The 19,136-nt window shown below is 36.0% G+C and overlaps 1 pseudogene across 1 annotated transcript; it reads left to right on the top strand.

The window, feature by feature from the left end:
- The first annotated feature begins 2,974 nt into the window (after positions 1 to 2,974).
- On the top strand, positions 2,975 to 3,534 carry LOC308655005 (proline-rich protein 3-like; annotated as a pseudogene). Its single transcript has one exon. The product of its transcript is annotated as a proline-rich protein 3-like (transcript).
- Positions 3,535 to 19,136: the final 15,602 nt, after the last annotated feature.

Raw genomic sequence — 19,136 nt, 5'->3', positions numbered from 1 at the left:
ATTTAATGCTAATTTGTTTTATAACTTTATTTGACAATCAATGCTTAGTTCTCATCCATATTGACTGTGGATTTTTACAAGTGACAGTTGGGATATAGGTACAAAATACACAACTTGTTTGGTGAATGCTCATTATCATTACGTTTTCTTGACAACCACGTGTGGATATTATATAGAACATTTCTTATTCCTTTGATGCAGATGATTATTGAGTTTGGTATCCGTCTGCACTTTTGGAGTTCCCACCTCCTTCATAACAAACTTCTGTTTCTTTTTGAGGGGGTGGGTGGGTAACAGGGGATGGAACTCAGGGGCACTCGACCACTGAGCCACATTCCCCAGCCCTATTTTTTTGTATTTTATTTAGAGAGAGGGTCTCACTGAGTTGCTTAGCACCTTGCCATTGCTGAGGCTGACTTTGAACTCGCTATCCTCCTGCCTCAACATCCCAAGCTGCTGGGATGACAGGTGTGAGTGTTGATGGTATTATCCTCAGGTCACCACATTTTTTTTTTTTTTTGAGTGAGAGAGAGAGAGAGAGAGAATGAATGAATGAATTTTTAAAATTTTTACATTTTAGTTTTTGGAGGACACAACATCTTTATTTTTTATTTTTATGTGGTGCTGAGGATCGAACCCAGCGCCCTGCGCATGCCAGGCGAGCGCGCTACTGCTTGAGCCACATCCTCAGCCCAAGGTCACCGCATTTCTGATGGCAGATCTGCCCTTTTTTGCTATGCTTCATTGCAGAAGCTATTCTCCCCAGCCTGTGTTGGAAAGGAAGAGTGTGCAGGATTGTGCTGTTTTTTTATTATTGTTTCTTATATAGTGGTGATACTGTGAAAAATGCCAAATTTGCTCCCAAACTGTCAAATGAATCCAAGCCACAAGAAGGAGGAATAAGTGTTTTGCAAGATGAATTCTACAAGCAATATCTTTCATGAGTGTTGGTTGGCATTTTTGAATTTAGCACAGCATCAGGGGAGGTTATTTTCTAGTGAGCAAAAGGACATGGACAAACAATGAAAATCTCAGATTTATTATGTCTGTGTAGAACAAAATCCTGTACAATCTAGGCTCTGATTTTTTCTACTGAATGATACAGAATTTTAGGAGGAGGAAGCATACTCGGTCTCACTCCAAGGTCTCTATTAATAGATATGATTTGTCTCTCACTCACAAACCCATATTAACATACATACTTAAATGCACATACACATTTATATACAAAGTCTCTAGTGATTTGGACAGTGCTATTTATGGATGAGATAGGCTCCAGTCTCTAAATCCTGCAGTAATTACTTTATTTCTTGAAGCATGAGATTTGATTACCCATTTGTTATTATTCATGCTGCGTAATATTTTTTCCTGTCACTTTATGTAGCTCTTCTAGAAAAAAAAGTCCCTCACAAGTTAGCTCAGGAAGACCAATGTTGCATAGGTGGAGCAAGTTAGCTTTCACCTCTGCCAACAAATGTATAGAATTTTAAGAAGCCCTAACGTGAAGACTGGGTAGATTTCTATTTCCTAAGGGAAATTTTTACAATGAAGAAGTTTGGTGGTTTAAAAAATATAAGTGATTTTGAAGAGTGAAGCAAATAGGTATTAATTAAATACCACATGGGAAAAATGTAATGATAAGTTATGGTTGGTGTTTTAGTCAGCTTTTTCATTGCTGTGACTAAAAGGTTTGACAAGAACAATTTTAGGAAGAAAAGTTTATTTTGTGGCTCAGAGTTTCAGAGGTCTCAGTTCATACACAGTGGTTCCATTCCTTGGGGCTTGAGATGAGGCAGAACATCATCATAGAAGAGTATGTCAGAGAAAAGCAGGTCAGGCCATGACCACCAAGGAGCAGAGAGAAATCTGCTCAACAAAGACAAACTGTAAACCTCAAAGGTACACTTCCAGTGACCCCCCTCCTCCAGCCACATCCCACCTGCCTATTACTACCCAGTTAATCCCTTTAAGGGGATTAACAATCTGATTGGATTAAGGCTCTCATAACCCAACTGTTCCACTTATAAACCTTCTTCATTGTCTCATAGGTGAGCTATTAGGGAACACCTCATTTCTGAACCATAACAGTTGAGTCCTGAACAATTAAAAGGGAATATAGGAGACTCACCATTTTTGCATATGCTTTAATAAGAGACCCAGTAACTTCTGTGAAAATCTTTTACAATCTTGAGTTCTTCCTGAGAAATATGCTTGTTCTAGGGATACTATGTATGATAAAAATGAACCACAAATTTAGGCAGTTTAGTGTTGACATTGGAGAAATTTGGCTTACTATAAAGAGAAAAACAAAGTTGATTTCTGTTTTACCAATACAGCAGTAGGTTTGAGATGTTAGAGGCCTTACTATACAAGGTTAAATGCCACTGATAGAAGGAAACAGAGAATATTTTGTAACAGGGAAGGAGGATGACGTTTTAGATGAGATTTCAAAGGTATGAATTCTAAGATGTTAAATAGTTAGGTTTGCTTTTGTTGAAATAAAAGATTTTTGCCCAACAAAGGCTGCTATAGACAGAGTAAGGTGCTATTTGATTGTTTGGCAGATAATATTTGCATGCAAAGTCAAGAAGAGACCTTTTTTTAAAAGAATATGAAGTGATTTTTTTCAAGAATAACAAGAAAATCGTAGAAATTTAAGTGGAAAAATAGTCAAAGAATATACATTGGTAATTTAGATAAATAAAAGCCTGATTTGCCACTGAGTATCTAAGGTAGTAATCCAAGGAATGGAACTGAATATAACACTTGAGAAACAATCATATATACATCAGATTGGTCATAATTAGAAAGGTGAGTGCTACCAAGATTGGAGAGGAGAGATTATAACTCTTATACTATGTTGGTCAAAACAAATGGAATAATATATTTTTTTCCATCTGGGAATGAGACTGCTAGTCTTTAGTGAAAACAAGAATATGCATGCCTTGCTCACTGCCCTCCAAATCCCGCTGCAGCCCCGATGCCGAAACCAAAGAAGCAGAATCAGCAACAGCAGCAGCCACCACTGCCCGAGCAGGAAGAGACTGGAGATGAGGAGGATGAGAGTCCCATCGGACCACCCAGCCTTCTGGGCCCTCCCCACAAGGCCAATGGAAAGCCTGATGACCCCAAATCAGCTCTTCACAAAGGTCCTCCAGAATCAAGGGGACTGATGATTCCACCACTGATGAGTCTCCCACTCCTCCCTGGGGCAGAGGCCCAATCCGGGGAGGCCTCAGCCTCAGGTCTGGCCCATATGGTCATGGTTGGTGGGGGTTCAGTGCTGAACCCCCTTTTCTGGGGCCAGTCCATGGGGGTCCCTCCAGAGAAAGCTTCCACAAAGAGCAGAGAAACTCTCGAAGGCTCAAAAGCTGGTCTCTTATCAAGAATACCTGCCCGCCTAAGGATGGCCCCCAGGTTATGGAAGACAAATCTGACCGCCCCATCTGTCGACACTTTTCCAAAAAAGGCCACTGTAGATATGAAGACCTCTGTGCCTTCTACCACCCAGGCGTCAATGGACCTCCTCTGTGAGACTGTGCCTTCCCATCCAGGCTGGAAGGAGCCCTCTGTGACCCAGTGGCCATGTATTTCCCTATAGCCCTGTGATGGCTACTGTGAGGCTCTTCCACCCAACACCCTCGGTCAATGACATATCCACCCCCATCCACCACCTCCCTGGTTTGGGGTCCAGAGTTGTGTTTCATCACTGGTATGCAGTGCGCTCTGTATTCTGATCCAGCCTCCAGAGACGTGCCTTTGGGACCCCTTCTTGCTCCCTTCAACTGCCTCCTGGATCTTCTTGCCTTTCACCAAATGTCTGCTGAACAGGAAACCTCTTTGGTGCTGTTTCTTATGCAACTGTCCACCTGTCCCCAGTACTGCCCTCAATCCCTGAGAGCCCTGGAGTGGTTTCCTACCCACTTTAGCTGCTTGTTTTAAGTCCTTTTTATGTGACATCCCAGTGTTTTCAGCTGCTTGGGAAACTCGCCAGGTTTTCTGACCTGGGGTCAAGTTTGGGTGACTGGTTCAGAGTTGCTCCCTGAAAGGCAACTGCCCCAGCTTTTGGATTTCGTAGTTTCTCTGTCTGTAGCATGATCCCCACCGCTGTGGTCTGTGATCATTGTGCTTTTTGAAACTGTGCATCCCCCGTAGCCTGTCTCAGTGTCTGTGGCATTTTTGTGATTTTCCCAACACTAGAATAAGTTTTTCTGCCAAAACGAGTGGGGCTCTTGGTGCCCTCTAGACTTTCTCCACATCCCAACTTGGGAGAATTGTGAAATTCCACAAGGCTGCCTCCCTGGTCCTCCCTGTACTTCTCCTGGTGTTGATTATTCTTGGTCTGACACAGGCCAGTGATGTCTTGTAAAGCCTCAGATGGGCCTCCCTACCCAGCTCCTTTTCAGCCCATTTGAGTTAGACTATGCCAATGTGCAGCCACCAGCCCTTTCATCTGAATTCTGTGAATCTCCACCTGGCCTATCTTTGGGTGGAACCTAGATTGTACTATTGATCTGACACTCTTCCCTCACTCCCTGGCACTGGTTGTTTTTTGTGAAAATGGCAGGGAACAGGTTCAGTTTTGAGCTGGCCCTGAGGAAATGGGTCAGGAGTTGTGTGGGCAAGAGGGAGGGATGAGAGCCGTTGGAGAACTGAGAATGAATTTTTTTCTTTTTAACATATTTTTATATTAGTAATAAACGCAGTGGAAACCCCCCAAAATATGCATACCTTTTTCTCAATTAAATTGTATATTGTAATTAGTTAAATAGTTTCTATTGAAATAATAACTGTATATTTTCTTAGTTTGATGTTATGGTTGGAGTAATAATCTTCTATTCCATATCAATCAAAATAATTTTTTCTCTTTAAAAATTCTATTATATATTCTAATATTTGGCATATGATAATCTTATAGGCTTAAAATTACTTTTAATTCAATGCTTTGGGAAATTTTGTATATGATCCCATTTTATAAGAGAATGGTGAACTCCTATTTTTTGTGTGAATATATATGTCAAGTTTGTGTATTAATATATATGGATACTAGGAATTAATTTCTTCTCTAGTTACTTATTTAGTTATAGACTTACCTTGTGCATTTCAGAGGCCAACCTGCTGTTCACATCTCTATTTCTTATACTGGAAAAGGAGACTAGTATTTCACAATTTCCATTGATACTTATTACCCACCATTTGCTTCATCTTCTGTGTTTGCTGACTGTGTGAAATTTCTCCATGATTCTATTGGAAAGCACAATGCTGAGACTCTTTAGGTCTTTTCCCTGTCTTTGGCCTGCTATAGTTTTCTGTGTTCTTCTTTACCTGTCTATCTGATGCCAGATGCTCTGTCTCTATCTCAGAAAGTCCTAATAATTTCTTGATTGGGTAAAACTATACATTTTAATTTTTAATTTGCTTTCTATCATTTCAGTGGTATTTGGTAGGGAAAAGAAACTAACATGTTTGCTCTTTTCTTCATCTTGAACTAGATTTTTCTCTCTTCTTTACAGGATGCCCTCCATTAAGTTAAGTAAAAAATTTGGGGACTCCACTAATCAATCATATTTTTTTCTTTTACCTCAGATGAAACAACTTCAAAATTACCATCCATGAAGCCATCAATTTTCCTATCACCTTTGTATTTCCTTGGCACAAAAAAAGTATACACACACACACACACACAAAACTCACAAATTGGTATACTTCTTACCCATAAAATTATAGAAAATTTATTTTTCTTTGCATCTTAAAAAAGTTATTTCAATTAAAGAAGATACCCTATGTCTATGTTCACTATATTCTAATTTACTTTATATGTACTAAATTTATTTTTCAGAAGCAAACTTTTCTTTCTCATTTGGGCCATAGAACACTGAGATAAGAAGTCAAATAAAGGAAAAGAAGCAAACAAAAATTCTTCAGAGTAAATAATAAAAAAAAATCCTGATTTAGAATAATAAAATATTTTAAGAACAAGAAGTTAAATCACCCCATTTTATGGATAAGGAAGTTAATTTTAAATTTCTTTTTTAATATAACCCCTTTATGAGATCACATGAGAAAACTGATGTTAAATATACAAGGCAGCCTCACTGTGCAAACCTTAAGGACATGGGAATGTAGTTTTTTAAGGGAAGTGCGCAACATTGATGACTTATGGCTGACCACAATAATGCTGCTACTATCATGGACAATCCCAGGAGACCAAAGCCTCCCTTTTCACATCAATCATTACAGGAGTATTGAATGGGTGGCTAATGATGTTGTTGGCCTGTGGTTACATTCATGTCTCTTTCTAGGAGAACAATAATCTTCACATTTCTGCTGTAGCCCTGGGCAGAGCAGCAATGAGAATAAAATTTTCTGTTTTCCGTCCAAAGGATGAAAATGCTACCCCAAAGGCTGCTCATGCTGAAGGTTGAATCCTACTGTTCATTCTCAAATGGTGCTCACCTACTTACCAATAAATCCAGTTTCCAAATTTTTTTGGAAAGTTAAAAAATGATGTTATTTGTTACTGAATTTATCCCAATCTTGCATCTCTTAATAATTAGATGAATGAAAAATTATTGCTGGTAGTGATAATATAATTATTATTGTTCAAATGAAATTTCCACAGTGACCTCTCTCAAAGTTATAGATCATGATATAAGAGTAGTGGTGTTGTCTGACTTAGAGAAGATCCTGGAAATCCAGGATCTGTGCTATACAGCTGCCAGGTAAGAACAGATTCAGCATGAGAGGCATCCCAATGAGATCAAACCATTTACAGTAGGGATAGAAAAAATAAAAGTCACTTAGTGTAGACAACATGTTTTTCTATAATCTGAGTCATTCTTTGTTCTACAGTGGCCTACTGCTGTCTTCTGTCCCCTGAAATATCATATTCTCATATTTTCCTCATCATTCAAATTTATCCACTGCTATATTTAATATTAGTTATTCTGTTTTTGCTAAGTAGAATGCTGCTGTGAATTTAATCTTGTGATCCTATTCTTGGCTTTTATCTAAATTACTCAGAATTTTTGGTAACTCAGCTTCTCATTTTCAGTACATTTATTAACTCTGTCATATTGGGCAAGTCATTACTTTGAGTGAGAAAGGTACTTTGTATGTGTGATGCTGTTTTAGATACTGTACAAATGTGATTAAAAGGCATCTTCTCTACCCTTGTTATCAACTCATTAGTCAAAGCAGCTTCTAGCACAATGTCTTATGCATACAAAATGTATTGAGTTTATGATACTAACTAAATTAAGACGTAGTCTTTGCCTTTCAGCAGAAGATTGTTAAAAGTGTGAGATGTCAGTGGGAACTGCTAAAGCCCTGTATTATCTAGATGATAGTAGTGACTTGAATTCTTCAATTCCATAGTCGATAGATATTGAAGGCTCCCATCAATATTTCTATTTATTCTTTGTATAGAGAGGTTAATGGAAGACCTAGGTGTGCTGGTATTCTCAGTTTCTTAGTTTCTTCTCTTGTTTGTATTCTTCCTGTAGTGTATCACTCCAATATGAATCTAGCTTCTTAGTTAATTTTCAGTAGCAAAATATCAGGCAGACATTCATGAAAGTTATAGACTTATTTCTTCCTTAAAAAAGTAAAAAAAATCTTTAATACCATTTCCTAGTCATATCTACTTTACTTTCTGTATGTATCACCTTCTATGTTTTTATTTTTATATAAATGCTTACCATAAAATGTAAATATAGATCAAGTGTGTGTGTGTGTGTGTGTGCGCGCGCGCGCGTGTGTGTGCGCGCGTGCGTGTGTGTGTGTGTGTTTGTAACATGTATAATAGTTACATGTTTTATATTTACTTAAAGCATTTATACCATGGTGTTGTGGTATATTTCTCATTCTTTTTCTGAGTTCTTTCATAAAACATTTTTCCTAAGATTCATCGATGTTTATTAACATAATTTAATGTTTGCATGTTTCTCCAGAATTGTTTTATAGTACTATTGGGTTAATTCCTATATTCCTCATATATTTTGTCAATATTTTGACCAATATATTAGTTTCTAAGTGATAATTACTGTTATAGATAAACTCTTGATTTTGGGGGTATTGTTCAGGTATTATAATGCCAATTGCTTTATTAAGAAGTTAATCTACTGATTCTCTTTTTAAATGTACATAATTAGATCTTTTTCAAATAACATTTTGATTCTTTATTTAAATATTTCTATCTGTGGCTTATCTTATTGCATTGACCAGGACTTACATCAAGTATGCATAAGGATTGCAGTATGTTTTTGCTGGTCACCTATTATACAGTTAAATAAGATATCTTCTATGCCTAGTTTTTAACGGTTTCAAAAACTTAAAAAATAAAAATTGTTTTTATTAAATGTTTTTGTTTTTCTGAAATAACATTTTAAATCAGCTATGATTAATTTAATTAATACGCTATCTAATTTTGAACCATCTTTCAATTTGTAAAAATTTTATAACTTTGTTATATTCCTACAAAATGCTGTTGGATTCATTCAGTCACAGTTTTTTTTTTTAAATATATTTAAAAATGTGAATGGTGTGTGATGATAACATCTTACATGTCTATGTAATTTTGTCATATATGTTGTTATGCTAGCATTATAAAAATTAGAGAAGCTTTGTTTCTGTTTCCCTTTTCTAGAATGAATTATGGAAGCTTCAGGTTATTGTATGTATAATCTGTCTAAAGAAATTATCTGAATGGTGGGTTCTTTTGGAGAGAAATTTTAATCCACCATTCTATTACTTTTCATGGTGATGAATCTATTCCAATTTTCTATTCCTATTCGTCAGTTTTGACAATTGAGAGATTTATTTATAATTTTTAACTGTGTTGTGTGTTTTCCCTCTTTTATTCTGAATTTTGCTTGTTTCATTTTTTCTTAATGAATTTTACTAGAGAATTGGTGTATTTTAGATTTTTAATTTTTTTATTGTGTAATCTTTTTGGAGTATTATAGTTATGCACAGTAGTTGGTTTTATTTTGACAAAATCATACATGCACAGAATTTGATTTATTCCATTTCAGTTCTCATTCTTACCACTTTCCCCTCTCTTCTCCTATTTTCCTTCCTTTATTCCACTGATATCCCTTTTGATCATTTATTTATTTATTTTTGGTGCTTTCTACACTTGCAAAAAGGTGAAATTCCCTATAGGATATTTATATATGTACATAACATGGTTTTGTTAAATCGTTTCCATGTTTTTTTCTCTTTCTGATCACTCCTCCCCTATCTCCTACTACTTCACTGATCTTCCCTAGATCTTCATGATATCTGATTCAGCCTTCTTTTCCTTAGTCTGCTCTGGCTTTCATACATGAGAGAAAACATTTGTTATGGTTTGGATGTGAGGTGTCCCCCAAAAGCTCATGTGTGAGAAAATGCAAGAAGGTTCAGAGGAAAAATGATTGGGTTATGAAAGCCTTAACCCAATCAGTGAATTAATCCTCTGATGGGATTAACTGAGTGGTAACTGAGGGCTGTTATGGTGTGGTTAGAGGAGGTAGGCACTGGGAGCATGACTTTGGGGTATATATTTTGAGTAGAGTCTTTCTTATCATGTGAGCTGCTTCCTTCTGCCCCACTCTTTCCCCATAATGTTCTGCCTCACCTTGAGCTCTGAGGTGTGGAGCTTGCTGTCTATGGACTGAGACCTCTGAGACTGTGAGCCCCCAAATAACTTTCTGACTCTGCAGTTATTCTGGTAAAATCTTTTAATCCCAGCAGTGAAAAAGCTGACTAAAACAACATTTAATTCTTGATTTTCTGAGTTGGGATTATTTTACTTAGCACAAAATTCTTCATTTTTATCCATTTACTAGCAAATGCCATAATTTCATTCTTGTTTATGGCTGAGTAAAATTTCATTGTGTATATATACCACAATATCTTTTTTTTTTTAGTACTGGGGATTGAAATCGGGAGCATTCAAACATTGAGCTACATCCCTAGCCCTATTTTGTATTTTGTTTAGAGACAGAGTCTCAAGGAGTTGCTTTATACCTTGCTTTTGCTGAGGCTGACTTTGAAATTGCAATCCTCCTGCCTCAGACTCCCAGGCCACTGGGATTATAGGAGTGTGCCACCAGGCCTGGCAATATTTTCTTATCCATTCATCTATTGACAGGCTTCTGGACTGAAGAGAGAGCTTACAGTATAGGAGAAAATCTTTGCCAGCTGTTCCCTGCTGGGTTTAAAATCCAAATATACAAAGTACTCAAAAAACTTAACACACACACAAAAAAAAAAACCCAGAACAAAACAAAACAAAACTAAAAACTCAATAAATGGGCAAATGTACTAAACAGAGATTTCTCAAAAGGAGAACACAAATTACCAACAAATATATGAAAAAATTTTAACAGCTCTAGCAATCAGAGATACAAATAAAAACTGCACTAAGATTTAATGTCATGCCAGTCAGAGTGGTAATTATCAAGAATACAAATAATACTAAATGCTATCGAAGATGTGGGGGAGAAGGCACATTCATACATTGTTGGTAGGACTGTAGACTAGTATACCCACTCTGGAAAGCAGTGCAGAGATTCCTGAAAAAATTAGGAATGGAACCACCATTTGACCCAGCTATCCCACTCTTGGTATTTTCCTAAAAGAACTAAAATTGGCATACTACAGAAATACAGCCACTTCAATGTTTACAGCAGCACAATTCACAGTAGCCAAATTATGGAATCATTATTATTCAATTATTAAAATAGTTTTAATTTTACTAATTCTTTCTCTTTTTTTCTATTCTATTGATTTTTGTTCTTGTGTTATGGTTTGGAGTTGAGGGGTCCCCTAAAAGCTCATGAGTGAGACAATGTAAGACGATTTAGAGGAAAAATGATTGAGTCATGAAAGTCTTAACCCTATCAGTGAATTAATCCCCTGATAGGATTAATTGGATGGTAACTGAAGGTGGGTAGCATATGGCTCAAGGAGGTGGGTCATTAGGGATGTGCCTTTGGGGTATATATTTTGTATGTGGTGAGTAGAATCTCTTTGTCTTCTTGCTGATCATCATCTGAGCTACTTCCCTCCACACACTTTTCCAACACAATGTTCTGCCTTACCCTGAACCCTGAGGAATGGAGCCAACTGTCTATGGAAGGAGATCTCTGTAACCATGAGCCCCCCAAAAGTTTTTCCATCCTTAAAATTGTGCTGAACTTTTCCATCCCTAAATTGTGCCGATCATGTCTTTTATTCTCAGCAGTGAAAAATCTGACTAAAAAAATCTTTATTATTCTTTACTTGATGAATTTTAGTGATTTACCATTTTTAAAATCTATAAATTTGACTTTACACATATCACTTTACTTATAATATTATGGTTTGTAGTTTTTCATAATCTTTTAACAGTATTTCATAATTTGATCTCTCATTGATTTTTTTGGATCTAGGATTATTAGTTTTTAGTTATAATCATCACACATCTTGTACATGTATGGAAATTTCACATTATATTTCACAAACACACAATTGTACATTCCATGTACGATTTTTATGTGTCGATTAAAATTGAAAATATTTTTAAATGTTTTAAAATATTTTCTGTGTTGGTAATTCTTTGGAATTTATTAAGACTATATTTTTAACCCAATTCATGATGGCTTTTTAAGTTTCTTCTATGTGTACAAGAATGTTTACTGAATATAAATTTTTCAATATATTAGGTCATTTGTTAAAAATACAATTTCTATCTTCTATGTTGTTTTCTTAATCTGTTAACTTTTAGATGGCTGTATTTTAATATCTACACACCTACTTAAAATTCTTAGTAATTATTTCAGTTTCAGTGTGATATATTATGAGATTAATTATTTGAAGTATATTTTCATCATTATTATATCTTATTTATATGTTGTTTCTTTTTCCAGTACAATCATAGGAATGGATAACAGTTCATAACCCATTTCTGTTGCCACTAACTTGTCTTCTTTCCCCTTCTTTTCATTTCCATTTCTCCCTCTCAGTTCTAGGTGTTTCCAAAACTTTCAAAGTTGTTTCTATTGGGCAGAGGTGTATTTTCCTATTGATCAACTTTTAGCTAAGTTAATAATGCTCAGTATTTTGAGGAAAACACTCTATTTTTTTAAACATTTATTTTTGAATTGTAGGTTGACACAATACCTTTTTTTTTTTTTAAATGTGGTGCTGAGGATCAAACCCAGTGCCACATGCATGCTAGGCAAGTGCTTCATCACTGAGCCACAACCCCAGCCCCCAAACCCTCTATTTTTATCATAATATTTTCATTGGCTCTTTCCTAAGAATGTTCTTGCTTTAAGAGAATTGGTGGTGTCACTTGTCACTTGGGTATAATGAGGTGTTTTTTTTTTTTAAATATAAGGTAATTTTATGCAATGTAAGAAATACAGTTAAAGAACAAAATTCATTTAAATATTAGTATTATGGTTCATGGAAATTTGTAAGGAACACTCATAAATTGATGATGGTTTTTAGGATTTTTTAAACAGAAACAATTCTTCTATATGCAATTTGGTTTAACTAAAATGAAATCTATTAGCAGACAAGAAAAAGCATATCTGGGGTGTACAATTGATGCTTTAATAGAGACAAATCTTTGGGAAGTGTTTTTTATATCTCTGGCAGATCACAATAAGAAATTTTGGGGTAGAAATAGTTTATAGAGTGTAAAGAGTGTGTAAAGCATAAAGAGTGGTAAAGGGTATGAAAGCAACAGAGTCTCTTACTGATGTTTGTAGCACTCAAGTCAGTAACTTACAGTCTCTATTTTTGCATAATAGGATTTGACTCTTAAACATCCCACTGATGATGGGAAAAGTCAGGATAATTACTTGCTGGTAAAATGCTTTGAGATCCTTAGAAGCTATTCATTGAATATAAGACTTAACTTTTGGGCTGGAGTTGTGGCTGGGCTGGGGTTGTGGCTCACTGGCAGACACTTGCCTTGAACATGTGAGGCACTGGGTTTGATCCTCATCACCACATAAAAACAAAACAAAATAAAGATATTAAAAAATAAAAACAAAACAAAAAATCCAATTTAACTTTAGACTTTACAGAAAGAAAGACAAAGCATGTGTATGAGCACAATTTTGGTAGCAGCTTTATTCATCTTTTTTTCTGTATTACAATTTTTTTTCCCAAAAACATCAGGATTCTTTTGTGGATTTCTCTATGGAAATCTGGCTTTTAGCTGTCACCAGGGCAGCTTTTGGAAACAAAATGATAACGCAACATGTGGTCACTTCTTTGTTGTGTCCTCCCCCCCACACCCTATAGCCTTTTATCTTTATATGTTCCTCTTTGTATGACATTTCTGCATTCATCACCTGACATCTAGTTGCAATAAGGTATTATGAGATGGACAGCCGAGGAGATGATAGGAATACAGACAATTCAAGTTTTTCATTTCCTTTGTAGCTGGGGTTTTAATAGTTCTCTAAATCTGTATTTATATTCTCACCCAAACCCCCTTTTAAAAGAAATAGTAGTGTTTCTTCCTATCTCATTTCCCAAATGTTTTCCATTATTCCTATTTTTGCAATGTTAATAATTTTCTTTATTGCAAAGATAAATAGATTCACTTATATTCAATGAACTAACTAACAGCATATGTGCAAAGTCCTCAGAATCCCCTTTCCACAAGTCAAGGTAATTGTACTCCTAGGTTTCCTTTTTTTAAACTCTATGAACAGCAGTCTTTGGAACAAGAATTCAAAAGGAGATTTTCTGATGTGTGGTTTTTGTCATTTTCAAATTGTGTGGCTTCTGCTGGAGACTTAGAAATGGGGCTTGAAGCAGAATTTTTAAATGATTAACATTTTAAAATTCTTTAGAACGCTCTTAGAAAGTCAATGCTGATTACATAAGAATTGCCTTTGATGAGTGATACATTTACCTTTTAGAACAATTCTGATACTTTGATTTTTACACATCATCAGAAATGATGTTATAGCACAAAGACACTTTAAGATAATTGAGATGAATTTCCCTGAGTAGATGGTGAGTTGATTTTATTCTGTCTTAGGTAGCTTGTATCTCCTCCTGGCGGGAGGTACATGCAAATGTTTGGGAGTGACACAGTATGCATAGCAGAGTCACAATTATGCAGCATATTCAGTGGTTGTATTACCATGGTGTCAAAATGTCTAGCCCAGTTGTAAGGTTGACTCTACTATCTGGTTATTGGTTGATATTTACCATCTATACTAAGAAATATATAACTTACACTAAGACACAGTTTATTTTACGATAATTCAGTTAGAATATTATCTAGGTAGCTAAATATTTCTCTGGAATAGAGTTGATAGGTTTGTACCTGAAAGGAAAGTGAGAAAGTGGGAGACCAGCGAGCTAGAAATGAAAGATGGAGACCAGGCAGAGATACACAGTTTATTTGTCAGAACTGACAAATAAAGACACATCTCCCCATAGATGGAGAGAGGCAGGAAAGGCTTGGGTTTTGGAGCTTTTATGGGCCAGGCTCAGGGATCAGAGGCTAGTGAGTCCTAAAGCGGGTGGTTTAGGGTGAGGTTGGTATGAGGGAATGGTAATACACCCTTGGGCAGGAAAGACTGTACGTGGTGAAGGGTTGGGTTGGTATGAGGGAGTAGTGAAACTTTCCCTGGAAAGCCCTTGGGTGGGAAAATGGCGACTGTCACTGAAGATGGCTGCCCAAAAGCTAAGGAAGGACCTTACATACCTCTTTATCCAGCTCTGCCTTCCTTATTCTTGCTAGTTTTGGCCTATAGATTTAGGGATGCCTATTTATGAATTATTCCTCCACTGGAAGCAGTCCATATTTTAAGAAGTCCATGACAGGTGGGGCCTTATATTCCTCATGCTATCCTAAGTCTGGTTTATAGTATATAAAGTTTGTTCTGGATCCCTGTAGTCCTTGAGAGTCATGGTTTTAAAAAATCCCATTATGTCTTCCCAATTCATAATAGTAGGTTTCTAAGTTGATTTTTTTTCCTTCACTTCTTGTGAAGCCTCATTTCTCTAGTACTCTAATCTGTAGATATCCCTTGCCCCATTTCTTCCTTTCCCTTGGTCCATCACCAACTCCAGACTTTACACCCCATTAAGAATTATCTGCCTAACTCCAAGTATCACCATTTCTTAAAAATCTCTGCTGCTTCCCATCCACCTTGTTTTATGCTCTGTATTGTAGACCCCTGGAGATATAGTTTAGGCACTCTGCCTTTGATTTCCTCTGAAATTCAGTTCTCCAAGCATATCTATTGTATTATGTTGTCCCTGTTCATTTATAGCTTCCTTCCTTTCTTCTGTTATCTTGCTACTGAGATTTCAGTGTCTTTTAAAGATACTGAAGTTAAAAGTATCCACTCAAGTTAAAGGTTTGTTACTTAATTCCTGGCTTTCAAACCATTGCTAGGAACAATTTGGTAAAGTATAAAAAATATGGAGCTGAAGGAAGGAGTGATTGATGTGTGTTCCATCAATCTTAGGTTCCACTTCAGTATGCCTTCATTTCCTTGGTAATCAGAGATCTAAAGCACACATATTAAGTCTCACAGTTCTACATGTGCACTATCTGGAGTGTTAAAACATTGTTTTCAACCATGCTGACTTGTAAAGGGCAAATGGACACTTGCATGTTAAGAAACTTGAACTTACCATAATCACTTATAGGCATTATCTACCTATATTCTTTTCTCTGAATCACTTATGCTGTCATTTCTATGTCTTTACTCTAAAAATTTCCTCTGATTAGAATATCATATATATATTTTTTTACATTTCATATGACTATTTTTCCTCCTGTAATTTAACTAGTATGGTGACGCTCCATTAAATGTTCTCCTTGGTGTTTTCAAAGACCTCTGTTCTGGCTGCTGTCTAGTACTTACCAGGGAATTACATTTGCCTCCACAATAGGCCTGAATGCAGGAAACCCACTAGGTGTCTTTATTTTCTGATGAGGTGATACTCAGTAAGTGCTTATTAAATGCAAGACTAGATCTTCTGAGGTGGCAGAAGTTAGGGTTTAGATGTTTCTATCCAAGATACTTAGATATTTCTTGGTTCAAGAACTTTAAACAAAAAATCATACATTGAAGGATTTTACATATAACTTTCTTTTACAAGAATGTTTGAATAAAGAAATAGAAATACTCTTTTGACAATGTTATCTCTGGAATTTCAGGTATCATTTTACCCTGATATTTTTGTGTCATCCATTCTCTTTCTCGCTTTCTCTCTCTCTCTCTCTTTTTTTCCCATTGGGGATTGAACCCAGGAACTCTCAGCCACTGAACCACATCTCCAGCACTTTTTAATATTTTATTTAGAGACAGGGTCTTGCTGAGTTGCTTATTGCTTCACTATGTTGCTGAGGCTAGCTTTAAATTCACAATCCTCCTGCCTCAGCCTCCTGAGCCACTGGGAGGACAAGCATGTGCCACAGTACCCAGCTAATGACATCCATTCTTAAACATTTGAGAGAATTTTTTTTAATTTCTTTTTTTATTGGTTATTTTTAGTTATATATGTCAGTATAATTCATTTTGATATACAATCATGGAATATGTCTTATTTTAGTTAGGCCCTCATTCTTGTGGATGTACGTGATAGTGGAATTTACTATGTTGTATTCATGTAAATACATAAGGAAAATTATTTCAAATTCATTCCACTGTCTTTCTTTTCTTATCCACCTCCCTTCCCTTAATTCCCCTTTGTCTAATCTACTGAATATCTGTTCTTCCCCTCTCTCTGCTTATTGTGTGGGTTAGCTTCCACTTATCAGTGAAAACATTTATCCTTTGGGTTTTTGGGACTGGCATATTTTACTTAGCATGATAATCTCCAGATCCCTGTCATAAAGTCATTCTTCTTTATGACTGAATAATACTTCATTGTGTGTATATAACACCTTTTCTTTATTTGTTCATCTGTTGATGTGCACCTAGGTTAGTTCCAACTATAAGATAATAATAGGCTCTAATTTATGTTTATCTCCTTGCTAAATTTCACATTCAGATTATGAAATGGTTTCCTAATTTTGTTGAAATGTCTGTATGTATTCTCTTGCATCTTGTTGAGTTTCCTTAAAATTATTATTATTTTTTTCAGGCATTTCAATAATTTTCTTTTTGGGGGGAGCCTGTTACTAGAGAATTATTGTGTTCCTTTGGAGGCATCATGTTATCTTGCTAACTATGTAGGATATATATATATATATATATATATATATATATATATATATACATAGTCAGAAATACAACTTTTCAACAAATTTAGAGTCAAACAGTTCAGTGTATATGCTTTTATCTGATTTAAAAATCTAAGGTGAACAATTTAGTTCTAACAATATAGAAATAGAAAGTAGTCACTATCTTATAATTTATACCAATCTGTATTTTTAAAAAGGCAATGATAAGTTTCTGAAAATTTTATCATCTTTTGTTTTGAAAATTGCCTATATAAGATAAAGAATTCTCATTTTAATGTAACTTAATTTGAATTCATGTGAAAACTTTTTATCTATTTAATATGGGAGCTATATTTCAGTTTATGTTTTGAGTTCTTTGTGAGTCTTCTGTTCACATGTTTTACTTTTTCATATTGGTTTAATACTTATATATAGCAGAAATTGGGAAGAAAATGTACTTCAAATTTAACTGAAATGAGATCCTTTTCATATTTTGAAAAGATAATTTTACCTATTACCACAATTCATATTTTTTAATATTTGGAATTTCTGAAATCCTCATTACATGGACTTCTCTAAGTGTTTCAACATAGACTCAATGATCAGTGTTCCTTTCCCTGCATTCATCTAAGCAAGATGTAGGAGAAAAAAGCAGGTTAGACCTACAGGAAAAATAACAGATGGAAAGTATGCCCTGAGTGCTCACCAAGTCCACATGTGACCTAGGGACACTCCTCTTCCAGCTTCTTGGGTCACAGTTTGTGGAGATGAGCGACTGGAAAGCAGAGATAAGGATATGATTTTGGTTCAACTTAAAGTTTCTGATAACAAAAGTTGATTATTCTTCTATAGGAAAGGATAAATCTCGCTATAGAGAAGACTATTATACTTCTCTTTAAGACTTACGTTTTTCAGAAATCTCAACTGGACCCATTCCTTTCCACTTACTAGAGTGAAATACACCATCCCACACAACACATAAAATTTCTGCCTATGACTGAGATATTATTAAGCATTCTCTGTTTTATATCTTAGAGGTAACCACAGGTTTGAGCTGTTTCATCCAAACTCCTGTGACCAGCAATGGGAATTTTCCTGACTAGGTACGGGGATAAAATTTATGGCCCTGGAAGAGAACAAAAGCAGTTGTTGCATAAGGACTTATATTAATACTATGTTCTACCCAATTGAACTAAACAATGGGAGACACTGAAGGAGAAGTGTTCTTTGCTTAGAAGAGGAACAAACTCAACAAATTTAACAGATTCTAAGATCTCACAGATTTTAGCAACCAAGAATATCAAGGTCAATCAGTGAACAACAGTAGTTGTCTCAAGGCTGTTAAATATGAGCCTGAACCTAGAAGGTGGTTTTATGTTTTAAATTTTAGGGATCTGACCTGTTTTCCTTTCTCAGAGCAAACACACTAAGAGCTTGAAATGAATTGTCATCATTGCTGGTAAATATGCACTCAGACCTGACCTGTCTGTACAAATAGAGTCCATTCTCCACGGTGATCAGAAGCAGCAATGTCTGGCCATACAAGGTGGCTATCCTAATTTACAGACTGTACAATCTAATTCCTCTTTCTGCAAATGTTGATTAAGCTGAAAGAGGATCCTTTGCAAAGCTAATTCAATAGCACCGTCTCCTCTCCTGAAAGACTAGAGGATGATCTCACCATCACATGAGGCCATTAGCTCCCCCTGCAGCAAAACCCACCATCTGGCCATTTGGCCTGGACTCTGCTGATTGGCTAGGAGCTTTTTTAGCACCCTCACTCTTTGGGTGGTGGGCAAGAGAGGTAGAAGCTGAGAGCAAGGCTGAATAACATAAGATGCCATTATCTCTCAGAGAGCCAGGTGAACTCTAAGTGCTGCCTGATAGCAGAACCTGCCTGGTACTGATTGCCCAGTCTGTTACCTGGTCTATTGCCCAGCATTAGTCACAG

Source organism: Spermophilus citellus (assembly GCF_964194105.1).
Source record: "Spermophilus citellus genome assembly, chromosome: 8".
Taxonomy (NCBI): Eukaryota; Metazoa; Chordata; class Mammalia; order Rodentia; family Sciuridae; genus Spermophilus; species Spermophilus citellus.
The sequence above is the reverse complement of the archived record's forward strand: the minus strand, read 5'-3'. Positions and strand labels throughout refer to the sequence as shown.